Source organism: Ochlerotatus camptorhynchus, unplaced genomic scaffold, assembly GCF_037179485.1.
Source record: "Ochlerotatus camptorhynchus isolate MF236.1 unplaced genomic scaffold, CSIRO-AGI_Acam_v1.1 ptg000277l, whole genome shotgun sequence".
Lineage (NCBI taxonomy): Eukaryota > Metazoa > Arthropoda > Insecta > Diptera > Culicidae > Ochlerotatus > Ochlerotatus camptorhynchus.
In genome coordinates, this window is record NW_027040766.1 from 5,537,501 (window position 1) to 5,559,018 (window position 21,518).

The 21,518-nt window shown below is 38.5% G+C and overlaps 1 protein-coding gene across 1 annotated transcript in view; it reads left to right on the plus strand.

The window, feature by feature from the left end:
• LOC135706337 (CD151 antigen-like) overlaps positions 1 to 21,518 on the plus strand; it is a 156,880-nt gene that overhangs the window by 28,038 nt on the left and 107,324 nt on the right. The window lies entirely within an intron of this gene.

Consider the following 21,518-nt stretch of genomic DNA (forward strand, 5'->3'; position numbering starts at 1 on the left):
ATGAAGATATTTGCATTTAACGATAATTGCATTCAGACACAATTTTCATATTAATTCAAAATAGATAGGCTTGATAGACATCGGGAACAAATGTTTGTGATAAATGTTTTGAAGTAATTCCAGGCATATTCAGAGAAACTGTAATTCATTTTGCTAGGAAAGAAAACTAATAAATCAACTAACCATCCATACTTCTCCCACCTCCGGGGCCGAGAAAAACGTGCCGAAAATTGTTCATGCTGGAGGATCGATTCGTTCCACATCAAACGGAGAACTTTCCACCGGGCGGACGGTGTTCCGCTACGACGGCCGTTCATTTCTCACCTAGGGCTAATCGGTGTATTTTTGTGAAAAATAAATGGATATTATAAATTAATTTTTGCCGCCCCTTTCAACAGCCAGTAATGCAGGTAGGTGGGCATTTAAAATCTGCTGGTGCTGCTGCTTCTGCTGCTGGCTGCAGGATTGAAGACCGGTATGGTGCTGCTGCTGCTGCAGCAGTAGCATAATGCAGAAGTTGTAGAACATCAATATATCGACGAATTTCAAGTAGAGAGGTGCATTTTCGGGGCGTGAGTAACAACAGCAACATTTGCACGTTCCGAACGGGGTTGTGTTGTTTTCGTGCTGATCGATGACTTTCGGGAAAAGTGATGGCATAAGTGGCTTATACTGTGACGAGACGCATCAGTCGTAAAGGACGCTTAAGCGAACTTGGGTTGGTAGCAACATTAGGGATGCGCTTCGATGTATTGACAGGTAGAACTGCGATTGCCCACGGGAGTCTCGTGTCGTGGTATTGAAGTGTTTCCTGGAGGTCGAACGTCGCATGCACACAAATTTCACACGGAACGGAACGAATTTATGGCGGGAAGGTAACATATTGCAAATTGCAACAACGTTGGGTTTGCGTGTCGATGCGACTGCTGCCCGCAAGTGCTGATTTAGCTGATGGTTTTGCTGTAAAAAATTCTTCAGAACAAGATTTTGTTTGCAGTTTTAAATCTGAATCAACTCAATAAAATGTGTTATTTAAGTAAATCATACCAGCAAACACTCCTATCATAACTGATAAAAAAAGATCTTAACAATTGTTAACATTATTTCAATCCCTTATCAAGCCCAAACGAATGTTGTACATTTAACAGCATTTAAATTTGTGATGTCAACAAACTAGACTCCTACAAAGTGAATCATTCAACGACCACTAAAAAACAAAGCTACGCTAACGCAGTCACGGCCCGCTCCGGGGATTCCAGACTGACCGTAAAGATCCAAATCAGTTCCAGAGGCTTATCCGTGTCGCACTTTGTTCTGCCTCTCTTCCATGCTGGATGCACGAAGAGAAACAGCAACATGCTGCAACATAAAAGACCAAAGCATGATGAGTTCATTGTGTACACAATTCTGTTTAATGTTTCTATTTTCAAGCCTCCTCTCGCGATCGTCCATGTCGGTCTCATGGATGGTGATAGCGGACTGCGTCGTTGTTTACGTTTATTATTTATGCCTTGATTAACACCAGTCCAGGTTTTGCTTGACGGACGACCGAATGTTTGAGATATTAATTTTAAGCCCGGAAGAATCTTCCACGACAAGTCGACATTCGACGAGAATGATGACTAATTTTGTCAAATTATCATGTCATGCTGGCGATCTGTCAAAACGTTCAAATACATTGTACAAACAATCTCTTTATTTAAATTCATCTAGTCACAACAAGTATTGCCCAAGCACAGAATTGCAAGAAACACTCCCTCCTCGCCAAACCCAGGCATCCACATGCCTTCCGGCCGCCCGGAAGGAAATCCGAGCTCCACGACGACGACGCCGACGAATGATTGAAAGAACAATGGATTGATTTTATCGCCTCCTCGAAGAAGGCAAACGTAAGCGGAGGCGCGCGCCCTGGCAAGCATTAATGTGGGGAACAAAATCCACGCACATTTTATGCTGGGTGCTGATGCAAGCGCAAAGAAAAGCAAGACCTGTTAAAATCACGTTCGTTGCAGCAATAAACCACGACGTTGACGTCGCGAACGCATTATGGTGGCAGTTAACCGATGTTTTTGCCACGTCGTCATCCGTCAGGTTGGATGTGTTCCGGTCGATGGGGACGTTAAAAGCCGTTATCGCCAATGTTGACGACACCGAGGTGGACTTTTCAGAATGTTCCTGCGGTTGGTCTTCCGATAGACGACCGTTTTAAAATCGTTCGATATGTAGGGCTTGCTGCATTATTGAGAGCTTGAAAGTTACTCCCAATTGGCGCTGGTGACGGACGGACGGACGAACGGAATGGAAATAATCTAATTTCAGTACGGTTTTGGAATGTAAATATCGGTTTGTAGGTAGGCACTGTTGGTGTGAAATGTGGGGAAAGACGTTATTCAGCAAACATAACATTTAATTAAAATTAAATGCGATCGCCCTGTTGTTCTGCGGGCGTCGTAGTCAGGGTTCTCGTGTGTTGAGCGGTGGTGTTGAGCGAGTGCGTTAATTTGTAACTGGTGCATGTCAAGCCCCGAACTCGCTGGAATGCTAATGGATTTCGGAATACCATGGTCAAGTTGGTACGGTTCGATGGGTGCGGCAGTTGTGGTATTTATTCAACTTAGTGAAGTGGATGAACTATTCTACCGATGTAACATGATTCGATTGATGCGAATACATCGTACTTTTGCATGAAACGTTGTTTGAAAATTCTTTACTCTACTTCTATAGAGCTTCAACCAATTTTTAAAATGCTATCATCGAAGTTTCAGGATTTCATATATGTTAATGTGGAACCAGACAAGCTAATACATAATCAAGATTTAAGTTTGTTCGGCAACGCTATCTAGGTGTCATCAGGAGGAAGCAGTCGCCTAAACCAGACCATCAGTCACTCACCGTAGACCAATACCACCAGTCGTCATCTTCAGCTACCTATACACGCACTCCATGGGCGAGCCGATGATGTTGGTTACTTTCCCGTTGATGATAAGTCAATGCATGCAAGACCATGCAAAACCATTGTTAGATTAAGAGTAAAACAAATTTAAGTCCTAATAGTAGTAGTTATTTAAGTGCAATAAACTGTTGTTGTTCTTTGTGTAACTTTCCTGTGTGATGTGAAACCAAATCCAAGAAATTGCATGCTAAGGTTGAACCCAACACACCTCACTAAATCGGAGTTTATTGGCACGACTGGAGCTGAAGTAGAGCATCAAAGAACACTTCAATGGCTTTGCGAGTAGCATCAAAATTTTTTCTGATTTCGACGGGAAGTAAATATGGTCCTTCGAGCCGGATTTGGGCGTCGATAGGGCGGGCCAATACGAGATACGTGCCGTCCTGAGAAGCTTACATGGTATCTCAAATTAGAATGTTTGTATAAAGAAAGAGAGAAGAGAAGTAGTGTAAAGCATCCACACAGCAAAAAAATAATTTTGATATCACGTCAAAGTGGATGCACTACAATCATGTCGAAAATATGGTGTAATATTACTTGCTAAAAAGGACAAAATTATCATTAATACAATGCATGAACTGACATTACGCTGCTTTTACTGCATTTGTTTATTTATGTGGTCATAAAAATTACATGAAATTTTCGACATGATTGTAGTGCATCCACTTTGCTGTGATATCAAAATTATTTTTTTGCTGTGCATTAATAGACTTTTAAAACTTATTGCATCACGAATTACCGGTCTTTTTGTGCGTACCAATTTACTTTTAGTCAGTTTTTAGTTCGTCTTCTGAACTACAGAACTAAGCAGTTCACGTTTACAGATTCACAGTAAATTATATTTTAATGTTAATTCCGTGGCATACATGGCTTAAATATGTATGTAGGTAATTAGAAACCAAGCCACTTGGTACCATGAAATGCTTAGCAATAGGTAGAATGTTGACATTTTAGCACCAAGGTAATACCTATGAAGTGCATGGAAAAAGGTCGCATTGCTTTATTTTTATATTCAAGAAGACACTAATCATATCGATGAGCCACCGAGAAATGTTTTATTTGACATTTTCTGATCTTTCGGGAAAATATTATCGGAGTTGTAGAACCGTGAAACACATTCGAAAATAGCCAAAAAATACTAACATTTAATAAAAATCTACATTTATACTGCAATATCTTGAAAGTGGTGTGACTTAGCAAAAAATTCAAAGTGCTTTTCTATTGTAAATTTAGTGAACTTTAAATATATTAAGTCAAACAAATAATTGAACAAAGTTTTGAATAGTTTCCAAAACCTTGAGTTTTTTCAAAAATCATAACTTTTTTGTCCATCATTTCACCCTCTTGACCTACCTATGCAATGCCATGTCTCCTTGAATATTAAAAAATAAACATATAAAAAATCGCTTTTTAGAATAAAACGATTTTAAAGTTTTTATTTTCAATTTAATTGTTTGCTTTTCTTGGAGTGCATTTTTTAAATGGTTACGGATGTTCCCTACATCATCTAAAGATAATCTTAACATTTTTCTATAGGCCCGTTTCAACATTAAGGCTCGATTTAAAATGCTGATCTGAAGATGCAAAATGGCATTTTTTGGTCACGAGAATCGTTTCTGGAAATTTTCAGCCAAATTAAAAAAATATGAAAATAATGGACATCTAGAAATGTTGGCCATAATTTGTAATTTATTTTATTATCATACATATTTTTTTAAAAGAGTATTAACTACCGTTGCACATAAGAAGGGGTCCATATAAATGGGCGGCCAAAAGTGCCAACAATGCAATGTTCGATTTTTATATGTTTTCATCGTTTTTTTGTAGTTTATTGTTTATATTTTCAGGATTCATGAAAATATGTCAACAGGAAGAAAGTTTTATTATAAAAAATGTCTCCAAAGTTGGCCATTTAAGAAATACCAATTTGAAGTTGTTTAAAAAAAATATGTTATGCAACAATAAAAAGAGTTCTAAATATGATTGTTGTATACCATTTCAAACAAAGCTCATATTTTGACCTATCCGAAACTGTAGAATCTATAAATTTAAACGCAATAGAGCCTGTATAAAACTACATATAATGTTAAGGTAAATATAATGGTTTTGACTCATAAAAATAACTAAGTACTCCTCTGTTCGCCGCAGTTTGCCATAGAGCACTTGAAAGCCCTTTATATTATCTTTCGAAAAATGCAATAAAAGCGGAAACTTGCGGAAACGCTAAAACGAAGCATTTAAAAACTGTTATGTTTTTGCTCTTTTTTTGAGTTTTGGCATTTTTTTACGTTCGCGATTGACTTTGACGATACAAGGAATTTGATAACCATATGCGGCTCCATGTCAAGGGGGTTTAACCTCAAGGAAGGAGATCTATTTGATTATAAAACATGATTATATGATTTCATTGACGAAGTGAAACTGGCTCACAATAGGGGTATCATCCTCCCCCTGCACTTTCTGGAGCTGATAGTGGTGACCAGCCGTTGAACCGGTAAATTTATTTGTCTACGCAATCTAATTGCATTACGGAATCTAATAACAAACATTTGTGAATTTTCTGCTTCATAAGAGTGTTACTAATCCTTACTCGATCGCGGGTAAGCAATCTCAAGATAACAAAAGACTTTTTTGTTGTTTCATTCATTAGCATGCGCGTTAAACACGTCAAGACATGATTCACCTGCGTTTAGCACCATTAGCAAGTCAATCAACCAATAACAGAGCGAGCGCGCAAGGATTGGTTCGTACGCGAAGGGAAGGTAACAGAATACAGATGGCAAAGGAAGAAGACAACTAACAGATAAGTGGCTGGTTTTCGTTTTTTTTTTTTTTTCCTTTGGTTTGTTTTTTTCCGTCGATCTTGTTTTCCGTGCTGAGCACCAATGCACATCTATGACACAAACGTCATTCCCATATACTTTGTGTGAAGCCGAAAAATCCTGGTTCTCTGGTTCGATTTTACGTCAACATTTGACAGCTGCTGCAAATATTCGCAAGCAAGCTCTGTTCATGCGTGATACGTTGTTTGGAAAGTTTGTCGCGAGCAGGGGCGAAGATTTTTTTTTTACTCTTTGTTGTGCCATAGGCGCTGTTTACTGTGTTTAACAAGAATTATCGTTGCCTAAAAAAGAAGTGCATTATAATTGGATGTGATAGCAGCATTACTACATTAGTAAAAACTTTTAAAGCGATATAACCATGCGGTACACATGAATGTAGCTTAAAAACGTGTTATCAACACTAACACCACCACCATCGGTGGCAGCTTCAGCGAGTACTAGTCTTGCCAGGGATGTGCACCAATGCTACCGACGTGCCAGGAAGGCAGCTCTCCCACACCTGGACCCTACCACCTATCGACCCATCAACTCATGAACCGGGGACCAACGGCTTTACTTCCCATCCAAGTCCCCGGCAAGGTGACAGATAACCTTAGTTTCACGTAGCCACTTGCAAATAGTAGATGTCGCCACACAACATAAACAAAGGGATTGTCCTTCACCGCCGTAATGGCATTTCTCTATGGGAATACAACTTTTTGTTTCTCCATGTGTGGATGTCAAACAACAGGCAAGAATGGTATATGATAAGAGCGAATTTATTTTGTTCTTGGTGAAATGAAATAATCCAAACAAATTGAAACCGATTGAAGAAGGTTCATTTTCTTAAATAATCAAATAACAATAAAATACTTTGCTGTCTTCTATTTTACTTTGCTCTTGAATATTATCAGTCTAAAGATTTGTTTTTATTATAGTGGTGCGATAAAGGCTTGCCATGGGCTGTATGAATAAACAAAAAATTTACTTTCCTGTGTTTCTCTATTCTTGTGATCTTGTATATTCTTCTAACATGCAAGACTTCTGAAACTAAACTGTAAATACTCATTAATCACCACAAATATTTCATCGTTGGAAGATATTACGAATGGCTTGAAAATAGAATCCTTATGAGCATCTGCAACATCCGGCTAGAGGAATATGCCAAAAACTTTGGAAGAATGAAGAATTCTATCCGCAAAAACTTACAAATTTTATTATATTTCGCGATGAGTAGCAGCTTTGCTGGGTGATGAGGAACATTTTGTAGATCCATTTAAAATGGAAGATATACATACAATTAAATGAACTAAATCAAATAACGGTCTCAAAAAAAATAATATTGAGCTTCTTAAACGAATAAATTAAAGTGATAATCTTTTGTAACACCCGTCCTATCATTAACGTTATTCCTCACCACCATTCCATAAATTTGTATGTTATATTATTTAGTTACACAGTTATGGGCAAAGTGACAATGACAACACAAATACCATGAAGAACTCTGAAAAATGTAGTGTTTTCTAGAATATCAGCTAAAACTGAGCTCTGATGATTTTTGCACATGAGTAATGGTCGCAGATCCGTTGTTGCAAGATATTTAAAATTCAGTCAAATTGAATAATAAATCACACTCTAACGTTGTACCAACAATCAATACGAAACTAACGATTTTAAATTGGCTCACCACTTTAGTAGCCTATTGGTCCCAAGCAAACGATTAACGTACCCTATTCTAGTCGAAATTCTAGTACTACGCAATGTTTGTTTTGATTCGCTATGAAAGTTTGACAGATAAAATGAGGGGTTATTGGTTTTTCCTATGTTTCGAGGGGTGATTCGACAAGCTTGGGACCGAAGATAGTACCAGAGGTGAGCCAAAAAGTTGAGCACGTTTCTTCGGGACCTACTTGTATGGTTGTACTCTTGTATGCTAGTACCTCAAATTGTACATTTTGCAGTACTAGCTGCGTATAATTAGTACACTCTTACTCACTGCAAACCATTCTTTCTTAGTTGATTATCGACGATAATAGCAATAGCGTTAAAAACACTGAAAGTATCTTTGTTCAATTCTTATTTGTTCCAATTGATTCTATGACAATCATATATTTTCGTTTTACAAATCATATGCTTAAGCTTTTGGTTTTGTACTCCTCAAATATATATGTTACTCAATGTAAAAAAAAAAGTTTCGTAAACTGATTATGTATTGTGCATACTACTGAGAATCAAAACGAAACATTTAGCTGGCATCACTGGAGCTCCTGTGTCGCTATAGTCGCGTGTCTGGTTTGGTGAGCGCGCGGCAATAAGATGAATTTTAAACTTTAATTTTGTTAACTGTACATCATTTCAGCATTCGCCCTTTTCAGATAACACTTCTGAAATTTGTGAGTTTGACAGAACAACCAGCACCAAATTGTCGGGGTACACTGGCAATATACTGGAACTGTCAAGTTGCCCCCGAGTTGTTCCCATCCGAAGGAAGGCGTGATCAGAGATGTTATGCCTCAGAACATCCCGGCGGCGCTGACTGGGATTGAACCCAGGCCTGCTGGGGTGAGAGGTAATCACGCTTACCACTACACCACCGGCGCCGTTGGCTGGTTTTCGTTGTTCGTGCTCATTCGTGTTCAAACTTTTGTTTCAACTCGGCGTGAAGTTATATGCCAGCAATATGGCAGTGAATAAAAGAGATCTTATCAATTTGTTCATCAAGCCAAAGTCTAGTGATGTCATCAATGATTGCATTGAATTAATCGAAAGCCGCTTCAACACTATTTTTGAAACTCGAGACCGAAAAATCTTACGTTGCTCGTTAAGCAGAGTTAAAGCAAGGTTTATTAAGTTTTACGCGAAGTGTTGCTCCCGAAAAATCAAAAACTTCCTTAAGCATCATGCAAAGTGGATGAGTATTGATTACAAGCTTCCTGTAAATGTTTCTGAACCAACGCCAATGGAGAACATTGCGGATCCGGCTGTTGTGTTAGCCAAGAAACCATGTACAAGCAAGATGGGCCGACCGAAACTCTCTTATGATGTTCAATCGGGAAGGTCAAAAAGGCGAACGGTCAATGAAATATCGAAACTTTTTGAACAAAATACTAACCGAAGTATATTGCAGCCAGAAATGGCGATGGTGAAGTTGTATCGGGTTTGACAAATATCAAAGGCAAAAAAAAAACATCGAGAATGAAACGAACCGTAGTATGATGAGCCCTGATGCTGCATTAGCACTACTTTTGGAGTGTGAATTGACAAAGGAGCAGTACAGGAAGGTCCGTAGTGCAGCAATTTCTCATGGCCATGATTTTTTGCCATCGTATGATTCAATCATAGAAGCCAAAAAGAAATGTCCTAAAACCGTTGTCGTCACTGAAACTGAAGCCACCGTACCATTGCAGGATCTGGTTGACCATACCATCGACAGGATTATACATAGCCAGTCTGATTTTATATCACGTCAAGTTCAAACTTTTGACAGCCAAACCCTCAAAGCAAATCTAATCATTTGCTGGGGGTTTGGCGGAAGCTCTTCTCAGTCTCAGTTCAATCAGGAGTATAATACGGTTGATGATCATCATGAGACATCCGTGTTTGTAACATCTACTTTGCCACTAAAATTGACTTGTGGTGATACTATTCTATGGGCGAACGCAACTCCTCAGTCAGTAAAGTTTTGTCGGCCAAAAACCGTGGAATTCGAGAAGGAATCAGCAGAGCTAACTCGGCGCACTAAAGAGGAATTTGAAGAGGAAATTTCCAACCTAAATCCCACCACATGTTTCGTCGGAGGAAAAACTTTGGAGGTTGAATGCGATTTTTTTCTAACGATGCTCGATGGGAAATGCCTTTTGCATATATCAGATGAAAAATCCAGTTCAGTATGCTATATATGTGGGTGTCCTCCATCCAAAATGAATGATCTGCACCTTGCAAGAAGCTTCCCTATCAATAAGGATATGCTGACAAAAGGGTGTACGATGCTTCATCTGTGGATGAGATTTTTGGATGTTGTTACGCATATATCGTACAAACTGCCCATAAAATTGTATCAAGTAAAAGGTGAGAACAACAAGAAGATTGTTGCATCTCGTAAGAAAGAAATTCAAAATCGCTTCTGGAATGAATTGCATCTAAGACTTGATTTTCCACGACCGTCAGGAGAAACGGGCACAACAGGTAGTCCTTAAATAATTTGTTTTGAGAGTTCTTAATGTTTGCATATTATTTTCAATTATTATTCAGGAAACGTTGCAAGGCGCGCTTTTGAAGATCCGGTTAAGCTGGCTGAAATTCTTGAGGTAGATGAAAATCTTATAATTAATCTGCAAACCATCCTTATATCGCTAGCATGTCAGTTGCCTATCGATATTCCGAAATTCGAAAGACTGTGTGATGAAACAGCTGAGTTATACATCGATATGTACAAGTGGGCTCCAATGACACCTACTTTGCATAAAATCTTAGTACACGGTGCGGATACACTAAGAAACAAGCCTTTGGCGGTAGGACAAATGTCAGACGAAGCGGCCGAAGCAAGAAACAAAATTTTGAGGGAATACCGTTTGAAACATGCCCGCCGATCTTCTCGTTTGAGCAATTTGGAAGATGTGTTTCATCGGTTTCTAGATTCCAGTGACCCTGTTGTTTCTAGTGTTTATTTGGAGGACAGACTGCAGAAGAAGAAGCACAAAGTACTGCCCCAACGTGTTCAAGAACTTCTACTGTAAATAGAAGAGGATTCCAACGAAAACATCGGATTAGAATATCCTGATCAACTGGATGCATTCTTTGAACAATTGGATGAATTGGAGCTACAAACATCACCAATGGACGACAGCAGTAATATGGAAATCGAATAAATTACATGTTGTATACTTGCTGACTATAATGTTTGTTTAAAGAAAATTTAATCTTTACCGAAAAATCAAACGCTGAATTTGATGATTGTGACACAATGTTCCTTAAACACAGAGGGCTATCACTGAATCACATTTTGAAATCCTCATTTTCACGAAATATCCAACCAAACTGTTCTTTTTTCCATTGATTCAACGTCAAATCTGATAGGTACCAAAATGTCAAAATCGAAAACATGTTGGATTTAAACTAAATGTATTGGGTTGACAGCTGCAATATGCCCCTGTTTGATCACATGCAAAATGAATGGTCACGTAAACACCTCCCTCCTCATTACTCAGATACGTTTAAGGGTTCGGTGTTCGGTCTTCTGGCATTGGCTTAACAGTCCATATTAAAAAATTACCCCTCCTTAGTTCAAAACCTGGCTACGCCCCTGATGACACATACTTGGTTTTATTATTCTTTTATTGCAAAAAATATAACAAAGAGTAGTAAACCATGCGTTTGCAACTATAAAAAGACTTTTGGCCGCAATTCACATTTTTCCGACCATTGTGCGTTGACGGGCTATGATTTAATGAAAAATATTGATTATGCCATGTCATTTTTAAAAAAGAGGTGAGAATCAAAATGGCCGAATTCCAGCATAAATTTGAATTATTGACCTTAATAATAACTTGCATGTGGACAAGTTGGCAACATGAAATTGATAATTTATTTTAATAAATTAGATACGATAAATCAAACATCCAAAAAGCAAATATTTACCAACTCATAAATTTGCTAATGTAAAGTTATGTTTGATTTTCCCGAAACTGCTATTCCAACAAGAAAAGTACACAGCACACGATTGCAGTGATGAAACAGCAATCCAATTTATCGCTCCTTCCGTACCAGTAATATCTTTCCCATACCTTTCTCCATTCAATTTTGATTTCCACCCATTTAAGGAAGTTTACTACCCACTGAATGAATGTTACCAGAACGAATAAAAAAAAAAACTTTCGTGTCTTACTGGCTGACTAACTGACTGACTGGTTGGCTTCGGGCTCCGTTTTGATTGATTTCGACACGATGATGGGTGGATGGGCCTTGTTCAGAGCTCACACCGTGTGGTGGTAGAACTTTAGCCATTTTGTTGCCACTAGACATGCAAGCATAAATTGAGTTAGCGTGTGCGGTGTACTTCATATCCTACACGAAGCTAAGGGCAGAAGGTGTCGGTATCGGTTGCCGTCGGAAGTGTATGGGCCCTAAACGGAAATGGAAGGTGCTGCGATGGGCTGTAATATGAATTAATTGCAAACGGTTTGTTGTCAATTACAAGGTGGTTGTTGAATTACAAACAAGCTTGTCCATTTTGCCCAGCAAAATATTAATTAACGTCATCCATTATTTCACAGTTTTAAAATCTGATACTTGCGAGTCGATTGCAAGCCGCGATTAATGGGCTCGTTTAGTCACCGTACCGTCGTCGTTTAGTCGGCAACTCCCTGTCCAATTACGGTCGTCGCCGTTGGAACGTTTTGCACCCGATGTGTTTGATTAAAAGTCGGCTTCCTTATTTGTGCCCGCGCTGCGATCCAATCTTAAGATCGCTCTGTGCCACGTTTTACTCTGGCACCGTTACTGTAATGTTCGGTCGCTTGCCATCAGAGATACCGTACGGTGGCCGGGCGAGCCGGCTCAAGCCGAACGAGTTCATAATCTCTCACCCATTGCATATTTCATATCAAAGCCACATCAGCTCAGCTCAGCTGCTACTGCTGGTTCTACTCCAGAGGACCATGTCCGATAACAACAATAAGCACTTTGTAGAGAGACCTGAACACACGTAAAACTAATTAAGCTTCATTCCTTTCGTCTCCTGTTCGTTGTCGGCCGGTTAGATGCATACTTGTTATGACGAGGACGACAATCGAAGACGGTTAGTTTATGCTTTTATGTTGTACAATCTTGGTGGTACAAAGCAGATGCTTGATTTTCTTCAGGAAAAAAAAAAGATTCCGCACTGTAGACGTTGGCGCCCGATAAATTGCTTGCGATTGAGAACGATTTGACGCATTATTGGTTGTGTATTGAAGAGTTTGTTGGCACAAGAAAGCTAAAGAACATTTTCGTTCAAAAATTCAAAACACAACCCAACCAGCGAACACATGCTCTCAAAAGTTTACACAAGCAGTAATTAAAATTCCTTCAAGCATGAATAAAGTGGGTAAATGGAGTACAATTTTCCGCATGCAACATGCACCATTTCAACTGTGTGTGCAAACATCCAGCAGAACCCGTTCCAACATCGTCGTCGCCACCATGGCAACATACAAGCATAGCGTATAGTGTGGCAGTAAAAGTGCTGTTTATTAGCCACATTTTCCAGAATGTTTTCCATCTTTCTGTTCTTCCGACTCTTGGCAAATCCTCCAACAAACTTGATTCGAGGGTACTTGTTGTGTCGTGATGTACGCTTCCATTTGTTACTTAAGCCTGTAATTTGGCGTTCTTCTTGCTTTGAGCCACTCTCCGCTTCACATCATTTCAAAAAGTTTACATTGAACGACGTCAAAAGTATTTCACACTTGTGTCTTTCCGAGACAACTCGTCACGTCCCACTCCCACTCTCGAAACAGCAGTAGCCATCAGCGACACCCCCTGAAAGGGGAGCCTAATCTGCTGCGATCGCAAAGACCATCTAGGGAAACGTCACCTTCCTTCATCGTTCGCAAGCGCTCTACAATTTATGCTAGGCGGTAGCTCTACCAACCAGTAGCCGTTATTAGCCTTCTTTCGCCGAACAGCGATAAGCTCAATGCAGTCAGTCAGTCAGTCACTTCAAAAGCAACAGTTGTCACCACTGACTTTTAAATGAAATTATTCCCTACAGCAAGTTGAAACTTCAAAGCAATTCGATGCAGCAGCAAAGTCAGCAGTTTGTTAAGTTTAACCCACACGGATCAGTGGAAAATGTATGTCAAATGGCGTTGGTGGCTAAGCACTACTTGGCATAATCTAACAAGCAGATTTCGTTAGCTCTTTGTCACTCCATCTTTTACACCTTGATCTGCGAAATGTCTTCCCTTTTTATTAGTAATGTAGGGTACATCACGTACATCAATAATTTAATTGGGTTTCTGCCTTGGTTAAGCGTTAAATACAATTAATTCAAATCAAAATGACAAATTTGCAGGATTCTCGGAAGAAAGCTAAAATTGTTTAGATTGTCTTCAAGAAGATCTTGAATATGACCACGTTAGTTGCGGTAGAACTTAAACTTGTCGGAAGTTTTACGAACTGTTCGGAAGTTCGATGAACATCTCGGAAATCTAATGAGAATCTCTGATGCTCTATGAACACCTCGGACGTTCTATGAACATCTCGGAAGTTCTGTGAGCTGCTCGGAAGTTCTGTGAACTGTTCGTAAATTCTACAAACATCTCGAATTTCTCGAAAGCCATGTGAACTACACGGAAGTTCTGAGAACTGGTCAGATGTTCTACGGACATTTCGGAAGCTCTATGCAAATATCGAAAGCTCTATTAACTACTCGGAAGTTCTACGAATCGCTCATAAGTTCAATGAGAGATGTGCCTTTAATAAAGAGAATACGCAGAAGTTTTACAAACATCTCGAAAGTTCTATAAACTGCTTGGAAGTTCTATAAACGGTTCAGAAGTTTTATGAGTGCTCGGAAATTCTAAAACATCTCGAAAATTCTAAAACATCTCGGAAGTTCTATGAACATTTCGGAAGTTCTATGAACACCTCGGAAGTTCTATGAACTGTTCAGAAACTGTATAAACTGCCCAAAAATTCAATACACACATCGGAACTGTTAAGAAGCTCTATGTACTGCTCGAGAGATCTATTAAATTCTCAGAAGTTTCATGAATTGCTGAGAAGTTCTATGACTTGCTGGAAAGCTCTATGAACTGCTCGAAAGTTCTATGATAATCTCGGAAGTTTACGCTAATCTCGGAAGTTCCATGAGCATCTCTTAAGTTCTACGAGAGTTTTGGAAGTTATATAAACTTTTCAGAAGTTCTACGAACTGCTCGGAATTTCTATGAAAATCTCGAAAGTTCTATGAAGATCTTGGAAGTTAAGTGAACTGATCGGAAGTTCTGTGAACTTCTAGTAAGTTTTATGAATATCCCGGAGGTTCTACAAACATCTCGAAAATTCTATGAATTTCTCGAAAATCCTGTGAACTACACGAAAGTTCTATGAACTGGTCAGATGTTCTAGGGATATTTCGGAAGCTCTATGAAAATCTCGAAAGTTCTATTAACTCCTCGGAACTTATATGAACCGCTCGGATGTGCAATGAGAGATGTTTCTTTAATAAAGACAATAGTAATAATACATCTCGGAAGTTCTATTAACATCTCGGAAGTTCAATGAACTGCTCGGGGGTTCTATGAGCTACTCGGAAGTTTTACGATCGTCTCGGAAGTTCTATGAACTGCTCGGAAATTATAGAACATCTCGGAAGATCTACGAACATTTCTAAAGTTCCATTAACATATCGAAAGTTCTATGAACACCTCGAAAGTTCTATAAACTATCCAGTAGCTGTATAAACTGCTCAGAAGTTCTATGAACACCTCGAAACTATTAATAAGCTCTATGTATTGCTCGACAGATCTACTAAATTCTTAGAAGTTTCATGAAGTTCTATGACTTGCTGGGAAGCTCTATAAACTGCTCGAAAGTTCTATGATCATCTCGGAAGTTTTACGCTAATCTCGGAAGATCCATGAGCATCTCGGAAGTTCTATGAGAGTTTTGGAAGTTATATAAATTTTTCAGAAATTCTATGAAAATCTCGGAAGTTCTATGATAATTTCGGAAGTTCTATGTACATCTCGGAAGTTAAGTGAACTGCTCGGAAGTTCAGTGCACTACTCGGAAGATCTGTGAACTTCTCGTAAGTTTTATGAATATCTCGGAGGTTCTACAAACATCTCGAAAATTCTATGAATTTCTCGAAAATCCTGTGAACTACACGAAAGTTCTATGAACTGGTCAGATGTTCTAGGGATATTTCGGAAGCTCTATGAAAATCTCGAAAGTTCTATTAACTCCTCGGAACTTATATGAACCGCTCGGATGTGCAATGAGAGATGTTTCTTTAATAAAGACAATAGTAATAATACATCTCGGAAGTTCTATTAACATCTCGGAAGTTCAATGAACTGCTCGGGGGTTCTATGAGCTACTCGGAAGTTTTACGATCGTCTCGGAAGTTCTATGAACTGCTCGGAAATTATAGAACATCTCGGAAGATCTACGAACATTTCTAAAGTTCCATTAACATATCGAAAGTTCTATGAACACCTCGAAAGTTCTATAAACTATCCAGTAGCTGTATAAACTGCTCAGAAGTTCTATGAACACCTCGAAACTATTAATAAGCTCTATGTATTGCTCGACAGATCTACTAAATTCTTAGAAGTTTCATGAAGTTCTATGACTTGCTGGGAAGCTCTATAAACTGCTCGAAAGTTCTATGATCATCTCGGAAGTTTTACGCTAATCTCGGAAGATCCATGAGCATCTCGGAAGTTCTATGAGAGTTTTGGAAGTTATATAAATTTTTCAGAAATTCTATGAAAATCTCGGAAGTTCTATGATAATTTCGGAAGTTCTATGTACATCTCGGAAGTTAAGTGAACTGCTCGGAAGTTCAGTGCACTACTCGGAAGATCTGTGAACTTCTCGTAAGTTTTATGAATATCTCGGAGGTTCTACAAACATCTCGAAAATTCTATGAAATTCTCGAAAGGCCTGTGAACTACATGGAAGTTATTTGAACTGGTCAGATGTTCTAGGGACATTTCGGAAGCTCTATAAAAATCTTGAAAGTTCTTTTAACTCCTCGGAACTTATATTAACCGCTCGGATGTTTTTTTTTGCATTATTTTAGAGACTTTCAGCCTGTAGCTGGTTCGTCTCTTCTCTCGGATGTTCAATAAGAGATGTGTCTTTAATAAAGACAATAATAATAATATATCTCGGAAGTTCTATCAACGGCTCGGAAGTTCGATGAACTGCTCGGGAGTTCTATGAGCTACTCGGAAGTTTTACGAACGTCTCGGAAGTTCTATGAACTGCTTGGAAAGTCTAGAACATCTCGGAATATCTAGGAACATTTCGGAAGTTCTATTAACATCTCGGAAGTTCTATGAACACCTCGGAAGTTCTATGATCTGTTCAGTAGCTGTATAAACTGCTCAGAAGTTCTACGAACACCTCAGAAGGTCTCGGAAGTTCCATAAGAATTACGGAAGTTCTATGATAGTTTTAAAAGTTCTATAAACTTTTCAGAAGTTCTATGAACTGCTTGAAAATTCTATGCATATCTTCGAAGTTCTATGAAAATCTCGGAGGTTCTATGAATGCCTTGGAAGTTCTGTACACTGATCGGAAGTTCTGTGAACTACTCTTAAGTTCTATTAATACCCCGGAGGTTCTACAAACATCTCGAAAATTCTATGAAATTCTCGAAAGTCCTGTGAACTACACGAAAGTGCTATGAGCTGATCAGATGTTCTAGGGACATTTTGGAAGCTCTATGAAAATCTCGAAAGTTCTATTAACTCCTCGGAACTTGTTTGAACCGCTCGGATGTTCAATGAGAGATGTGTCTTTAATAAAGACAATAGTAATAATACATCCCGGAAGTTCTATTGCTTGGGAGTTCTATGAGCTACTCGGAAGTTTTACGAACGTCTCGGAAGTTCTATGAACTGCTCGGAAATCATAGAGCATCTCGGAAGATCTATACACATTTCGTAAGTTCTATTAACATCTAGAAAATTCTATGAACACCTCGGAAGTTCTATGAACTGTTCTGTAACTGTATAAACTGCTCAGAAGTTCTATGAACAGCTTGAATGATCTCGGAAGATCCATGAGCATTACGGAAGTTCTATGATAGTTTTGGAAGTTCTATAAACTTTTCAGAAGCTCTATGAACTGCTTTAAAATTCTATGCATATCTCGGAAGTTGTATGAGAATCTCTGAAGTTCTATGAATGTCTCGGAAGTTCTGTGCACTGCTCGGAAGTTCTGTGAACTTCTCTTTAGTTCTATGAATTCTCCGGAGGTTCTACAAGCATCTCGAAAATTCTATGAATTCCTCGAAAGTCCTGTGAACTACACGGAAGTTCTATGAACTGGTCAGATGTTCTAGGAACATTTCGGAAGTTCTATGAAAATCTCGATAGCTCTATTAACTCTCGGAACTTATATGAACCGCTCGTATGTTCAATGAGAGATGTGTCTTTAATAAAGACAATATCAACGTTCCGGAAGTTCTATGAGCTACTCGGAAGTTTTTACAAAAGTCTCGGAAGTTCTATGAACTGCTCGGAAACTCTAGAAAATCTCGGAAGATCTACGAACATTTCGGAAGTTCTATGAAAATCTCGAAAATTCTATGAACACCTCGGAAATTCTATGATCTGTTCAGTAACTGTATGAACTACTCAGAAGTTCTATGAACACCTCGGAAATGTTAAGAAGCTCTATGTACTGCTCGAGAGATCTATTAAATTCTCAAAAGTTTCATGAACTGATGGAAAGTACTATGAACTGCTCAGAATTTCTATGATGATCTCGGAAGTCCATGCTCATCTCGGAATTTCCATGAGCATTACGGAAGTTTTATGATAGTATTGAAAATTAAATAAACTTTTCAGAAGTTCTATGAACAACTTGAAAATTCTTCTATGAAAATCTCGAAAGTGCTATGAATGTCTCGGAAGTTCTATGCACTGCTCGGAGGTTCTGTGAACTTCTCGTGAGTTCTGTAAATATCTCGGAGGATTTACAAACATCTAGAAAATTCTATGAAATTCTCAAAAGTCCTGTGAACTGCATGGAAGTTCCTGGGACATTTCTAAAGTTTTATGAACATCTCAAAAGTTCTCTTAATTCCTTTGGAAGTTATATGTATCGCTAGGAAGTTCAATACCCAAGTAGCCAACAAGCCCGCGAATTGCCCTTTTTGCAATGTAATGCTGATATACGGCTGATATAGAGTTAAAATCCCTTTAACAATCTTATATTTCAAAAAGGGCGATTAGAGTGCTATTAATGGACATGGTGGCTACTTGGCTAAGAGATGAGTCTTTAATAGAGACAATCATAAATAATACTTCTCGGAAGTTCTATCAACATCTCAGAAGCTCGGAAGTTTTATGAACTATTCGGAAGTTTAACGAACATATGAACTGCTCGGAAGTTCTATGAACTGCACTGAAATTCTATGAATAACTCAAAAGTTCTTTGAACTGCTTGGATATTTAAAACATCTCGAAAGTTCTACGAACACCTTGGAAGATCTACGAACCGTTCAGAAGCTGTATGAACTACTCGGAAGTTCTATGAAATTATCGGGAGTTTTCTATGAACAGCTCGGAAGTTCTATGAACATATCGGAAGTTCTATGAGAGTTTTGGAAGTTTTATGAAAATCTCGGAAGTTCAATGAACTGCTTAGAAGATCAATAGACGGCTCGGAAGTTCTGTGAACTTCTCGTAAGTTCTGTGAATATCTAGGAGGATCTACAAACATCTGTATCTACATTCAAAATTCCTGTGAACTGCATGGAAGTTCTAGGGACATTTCTAAAGTTCTATGAACATCTCGAAAGTTCTCTTAACTTCTTTGGAAGTTATATGCATCGCTTGGAAGGTCAATAAGAGACAAGTCTTTAATAAAGACAATAATAATAAAACTTTTCGGAAGTTCTATCAACATCTCGGAAGCTCCATGAACTACTCGGAAATTGTATGAACTACTCGGAAGTTTTACGAACATCTCGGAATTTCTATGAATACCTAGCTATATGAACTACTCGGAAGTTCTATGAAATTATCGGAAGTTCTATGAACATCTCGGAAGTTCTATGAGCGCTTTGGAAGTTCTATGACCATCTCGGGCGTTCAATGAACTGCTTGGAAGATCTATCAGTTTGCTAGGAAGTTCTATAAACATCTTGAAAGATCAGTAAACTACTCGGAATTTCTGTGAACATCTCTGTAGTTTCATGAACATCTTGAAAATTCTATGAATTTTTTTAAAGTCCTGACTGATTATACACCAAAACGGTTGGTCATCGATCTGGATGTCACTTGGTTCATATTTCAGTATGATAGACCAAATGTTTTCTGCAGGTGAGAAGATAATTTTGACTCAAGATTCATTTTTTAAAAGAGCCGTTGTGTTTTCGCACACACATTATTAAAAAAAATAGTACGTAAACAGTTGGTTGTAGAGAAAACAATACTACGAAAGAGTTGTAGAAAACAACAGCGACCAGCACAAAAGAAGATGCCTCCACAGTAAAGGCAAACATTTAAACAAAAAATATTTACCTTAGGATGTTTACCAGTATTTTGTAATTATACTTCTCTACTTTTCTCTTAAAGCAACACTTTTATTCCATTTCAGGGTTGGAGGCGAACCAGCCTAAGGCTGAAAGCCTCCTAAATAAAGCTAAATTAATTAATTAATCCATTTCAGTTCTCCTTAAGAATTCTATTGGTATTCTCATAAGAATTCTATACAACTTCATTCTAAATTGCTGGATCACTGAACATTTTTCCTAGCTGCAGAGCCGTAAAAATTTCCCACACCAAAATAATGATTTTTTTTTTAAATATGGATTCTTGTAAATTTTAAAAATTGTTTGTTTCAAATTTTTCCACAATCCCATGTTAGCATAGCATAGCATAGCATAAACCAGGTGGCGCAATGTCGTAGGCTCCAAACTGTTGTTAAGAAGGAGATCCACCTTCATCCGTTGCTGTTAGATAGTCATTTGTGATTAATTACTACCTCTTAGATAAAGGATGTGTCTCCCTCCAACAGACCAGAGCTATCCTGGCCACGTCCTTGCATCTGGTGGGGAAAGGGGAGGAATGTTAGTCCGACACTTACTTAAGAGAGATGCAGAGAACTCTACGACCCCTCATAAGTGTCACGGGACGGGTGGATTTTTGTTAGTAGGGAGGGTAAGCCATAGGATACGCCCAGCCGGCGTCCGTTGTTGCTGCCCATTACCTAAACATATTATTCAAAACAGTCTTCAGATTTTGGAATTAAGAAACGTTATCAGCTCGATCCTGCTGCTCCTTTGCGCCTGAAAATGTTTGTTGATCCTAAAAATATGCTCAATTCATTCTGATGTGTAAAAGGTTATTAATAGTATGAGGAATCGTAGATTAGAATGAAGATTCACCATTGGTCTAACTCCCACTGTCTGACAGAGCTATTATGGATAAAATCCGCCTGCAATTATTTCTTATGCATGCAAAGAAGCTTGAACCCGTGAGTTAGAAGGTGACAGCTCAACCACAGCTACAATAGCCCATTTCAAGAACGAAAGCATTCCGAAGCTATTTTCACACATGATTAGCCCCGCTTCAATACATTATCGATGCAAATATAAGCCATTGAAAATGTACTCAAACTTTCAATCAAGCAGTAGTGCAATCAAGAGTGCAATACTTGATTGACACGTATTTAGTAAGTTTTGAAATAATCATCTTGAATTAAATGGATATTTCAAGGACAGAGGAACGAAAAAGTAAATAAACTTAGCTGAGCGTAGCTACGCGTAGGTTAGAACAGTCGGCACCACATGCAACGTATAGGAATTTGAAAATTTTCACTTAATGCACTTTCCAACATGACTTCTGTACTTTCAAGTCAACACTTTTAAAAAATGGAATTGTAAATTTATAACATTTTCACTAGAACGAAAACGACGCAGCAAAACAAAAAAACGTCATTTTCGCAGCGCGGCCTACTTCGATCCAATTTTTTTCACAATCCCATGTTTTAAATAAAATCAGTTTTTTCTCCGA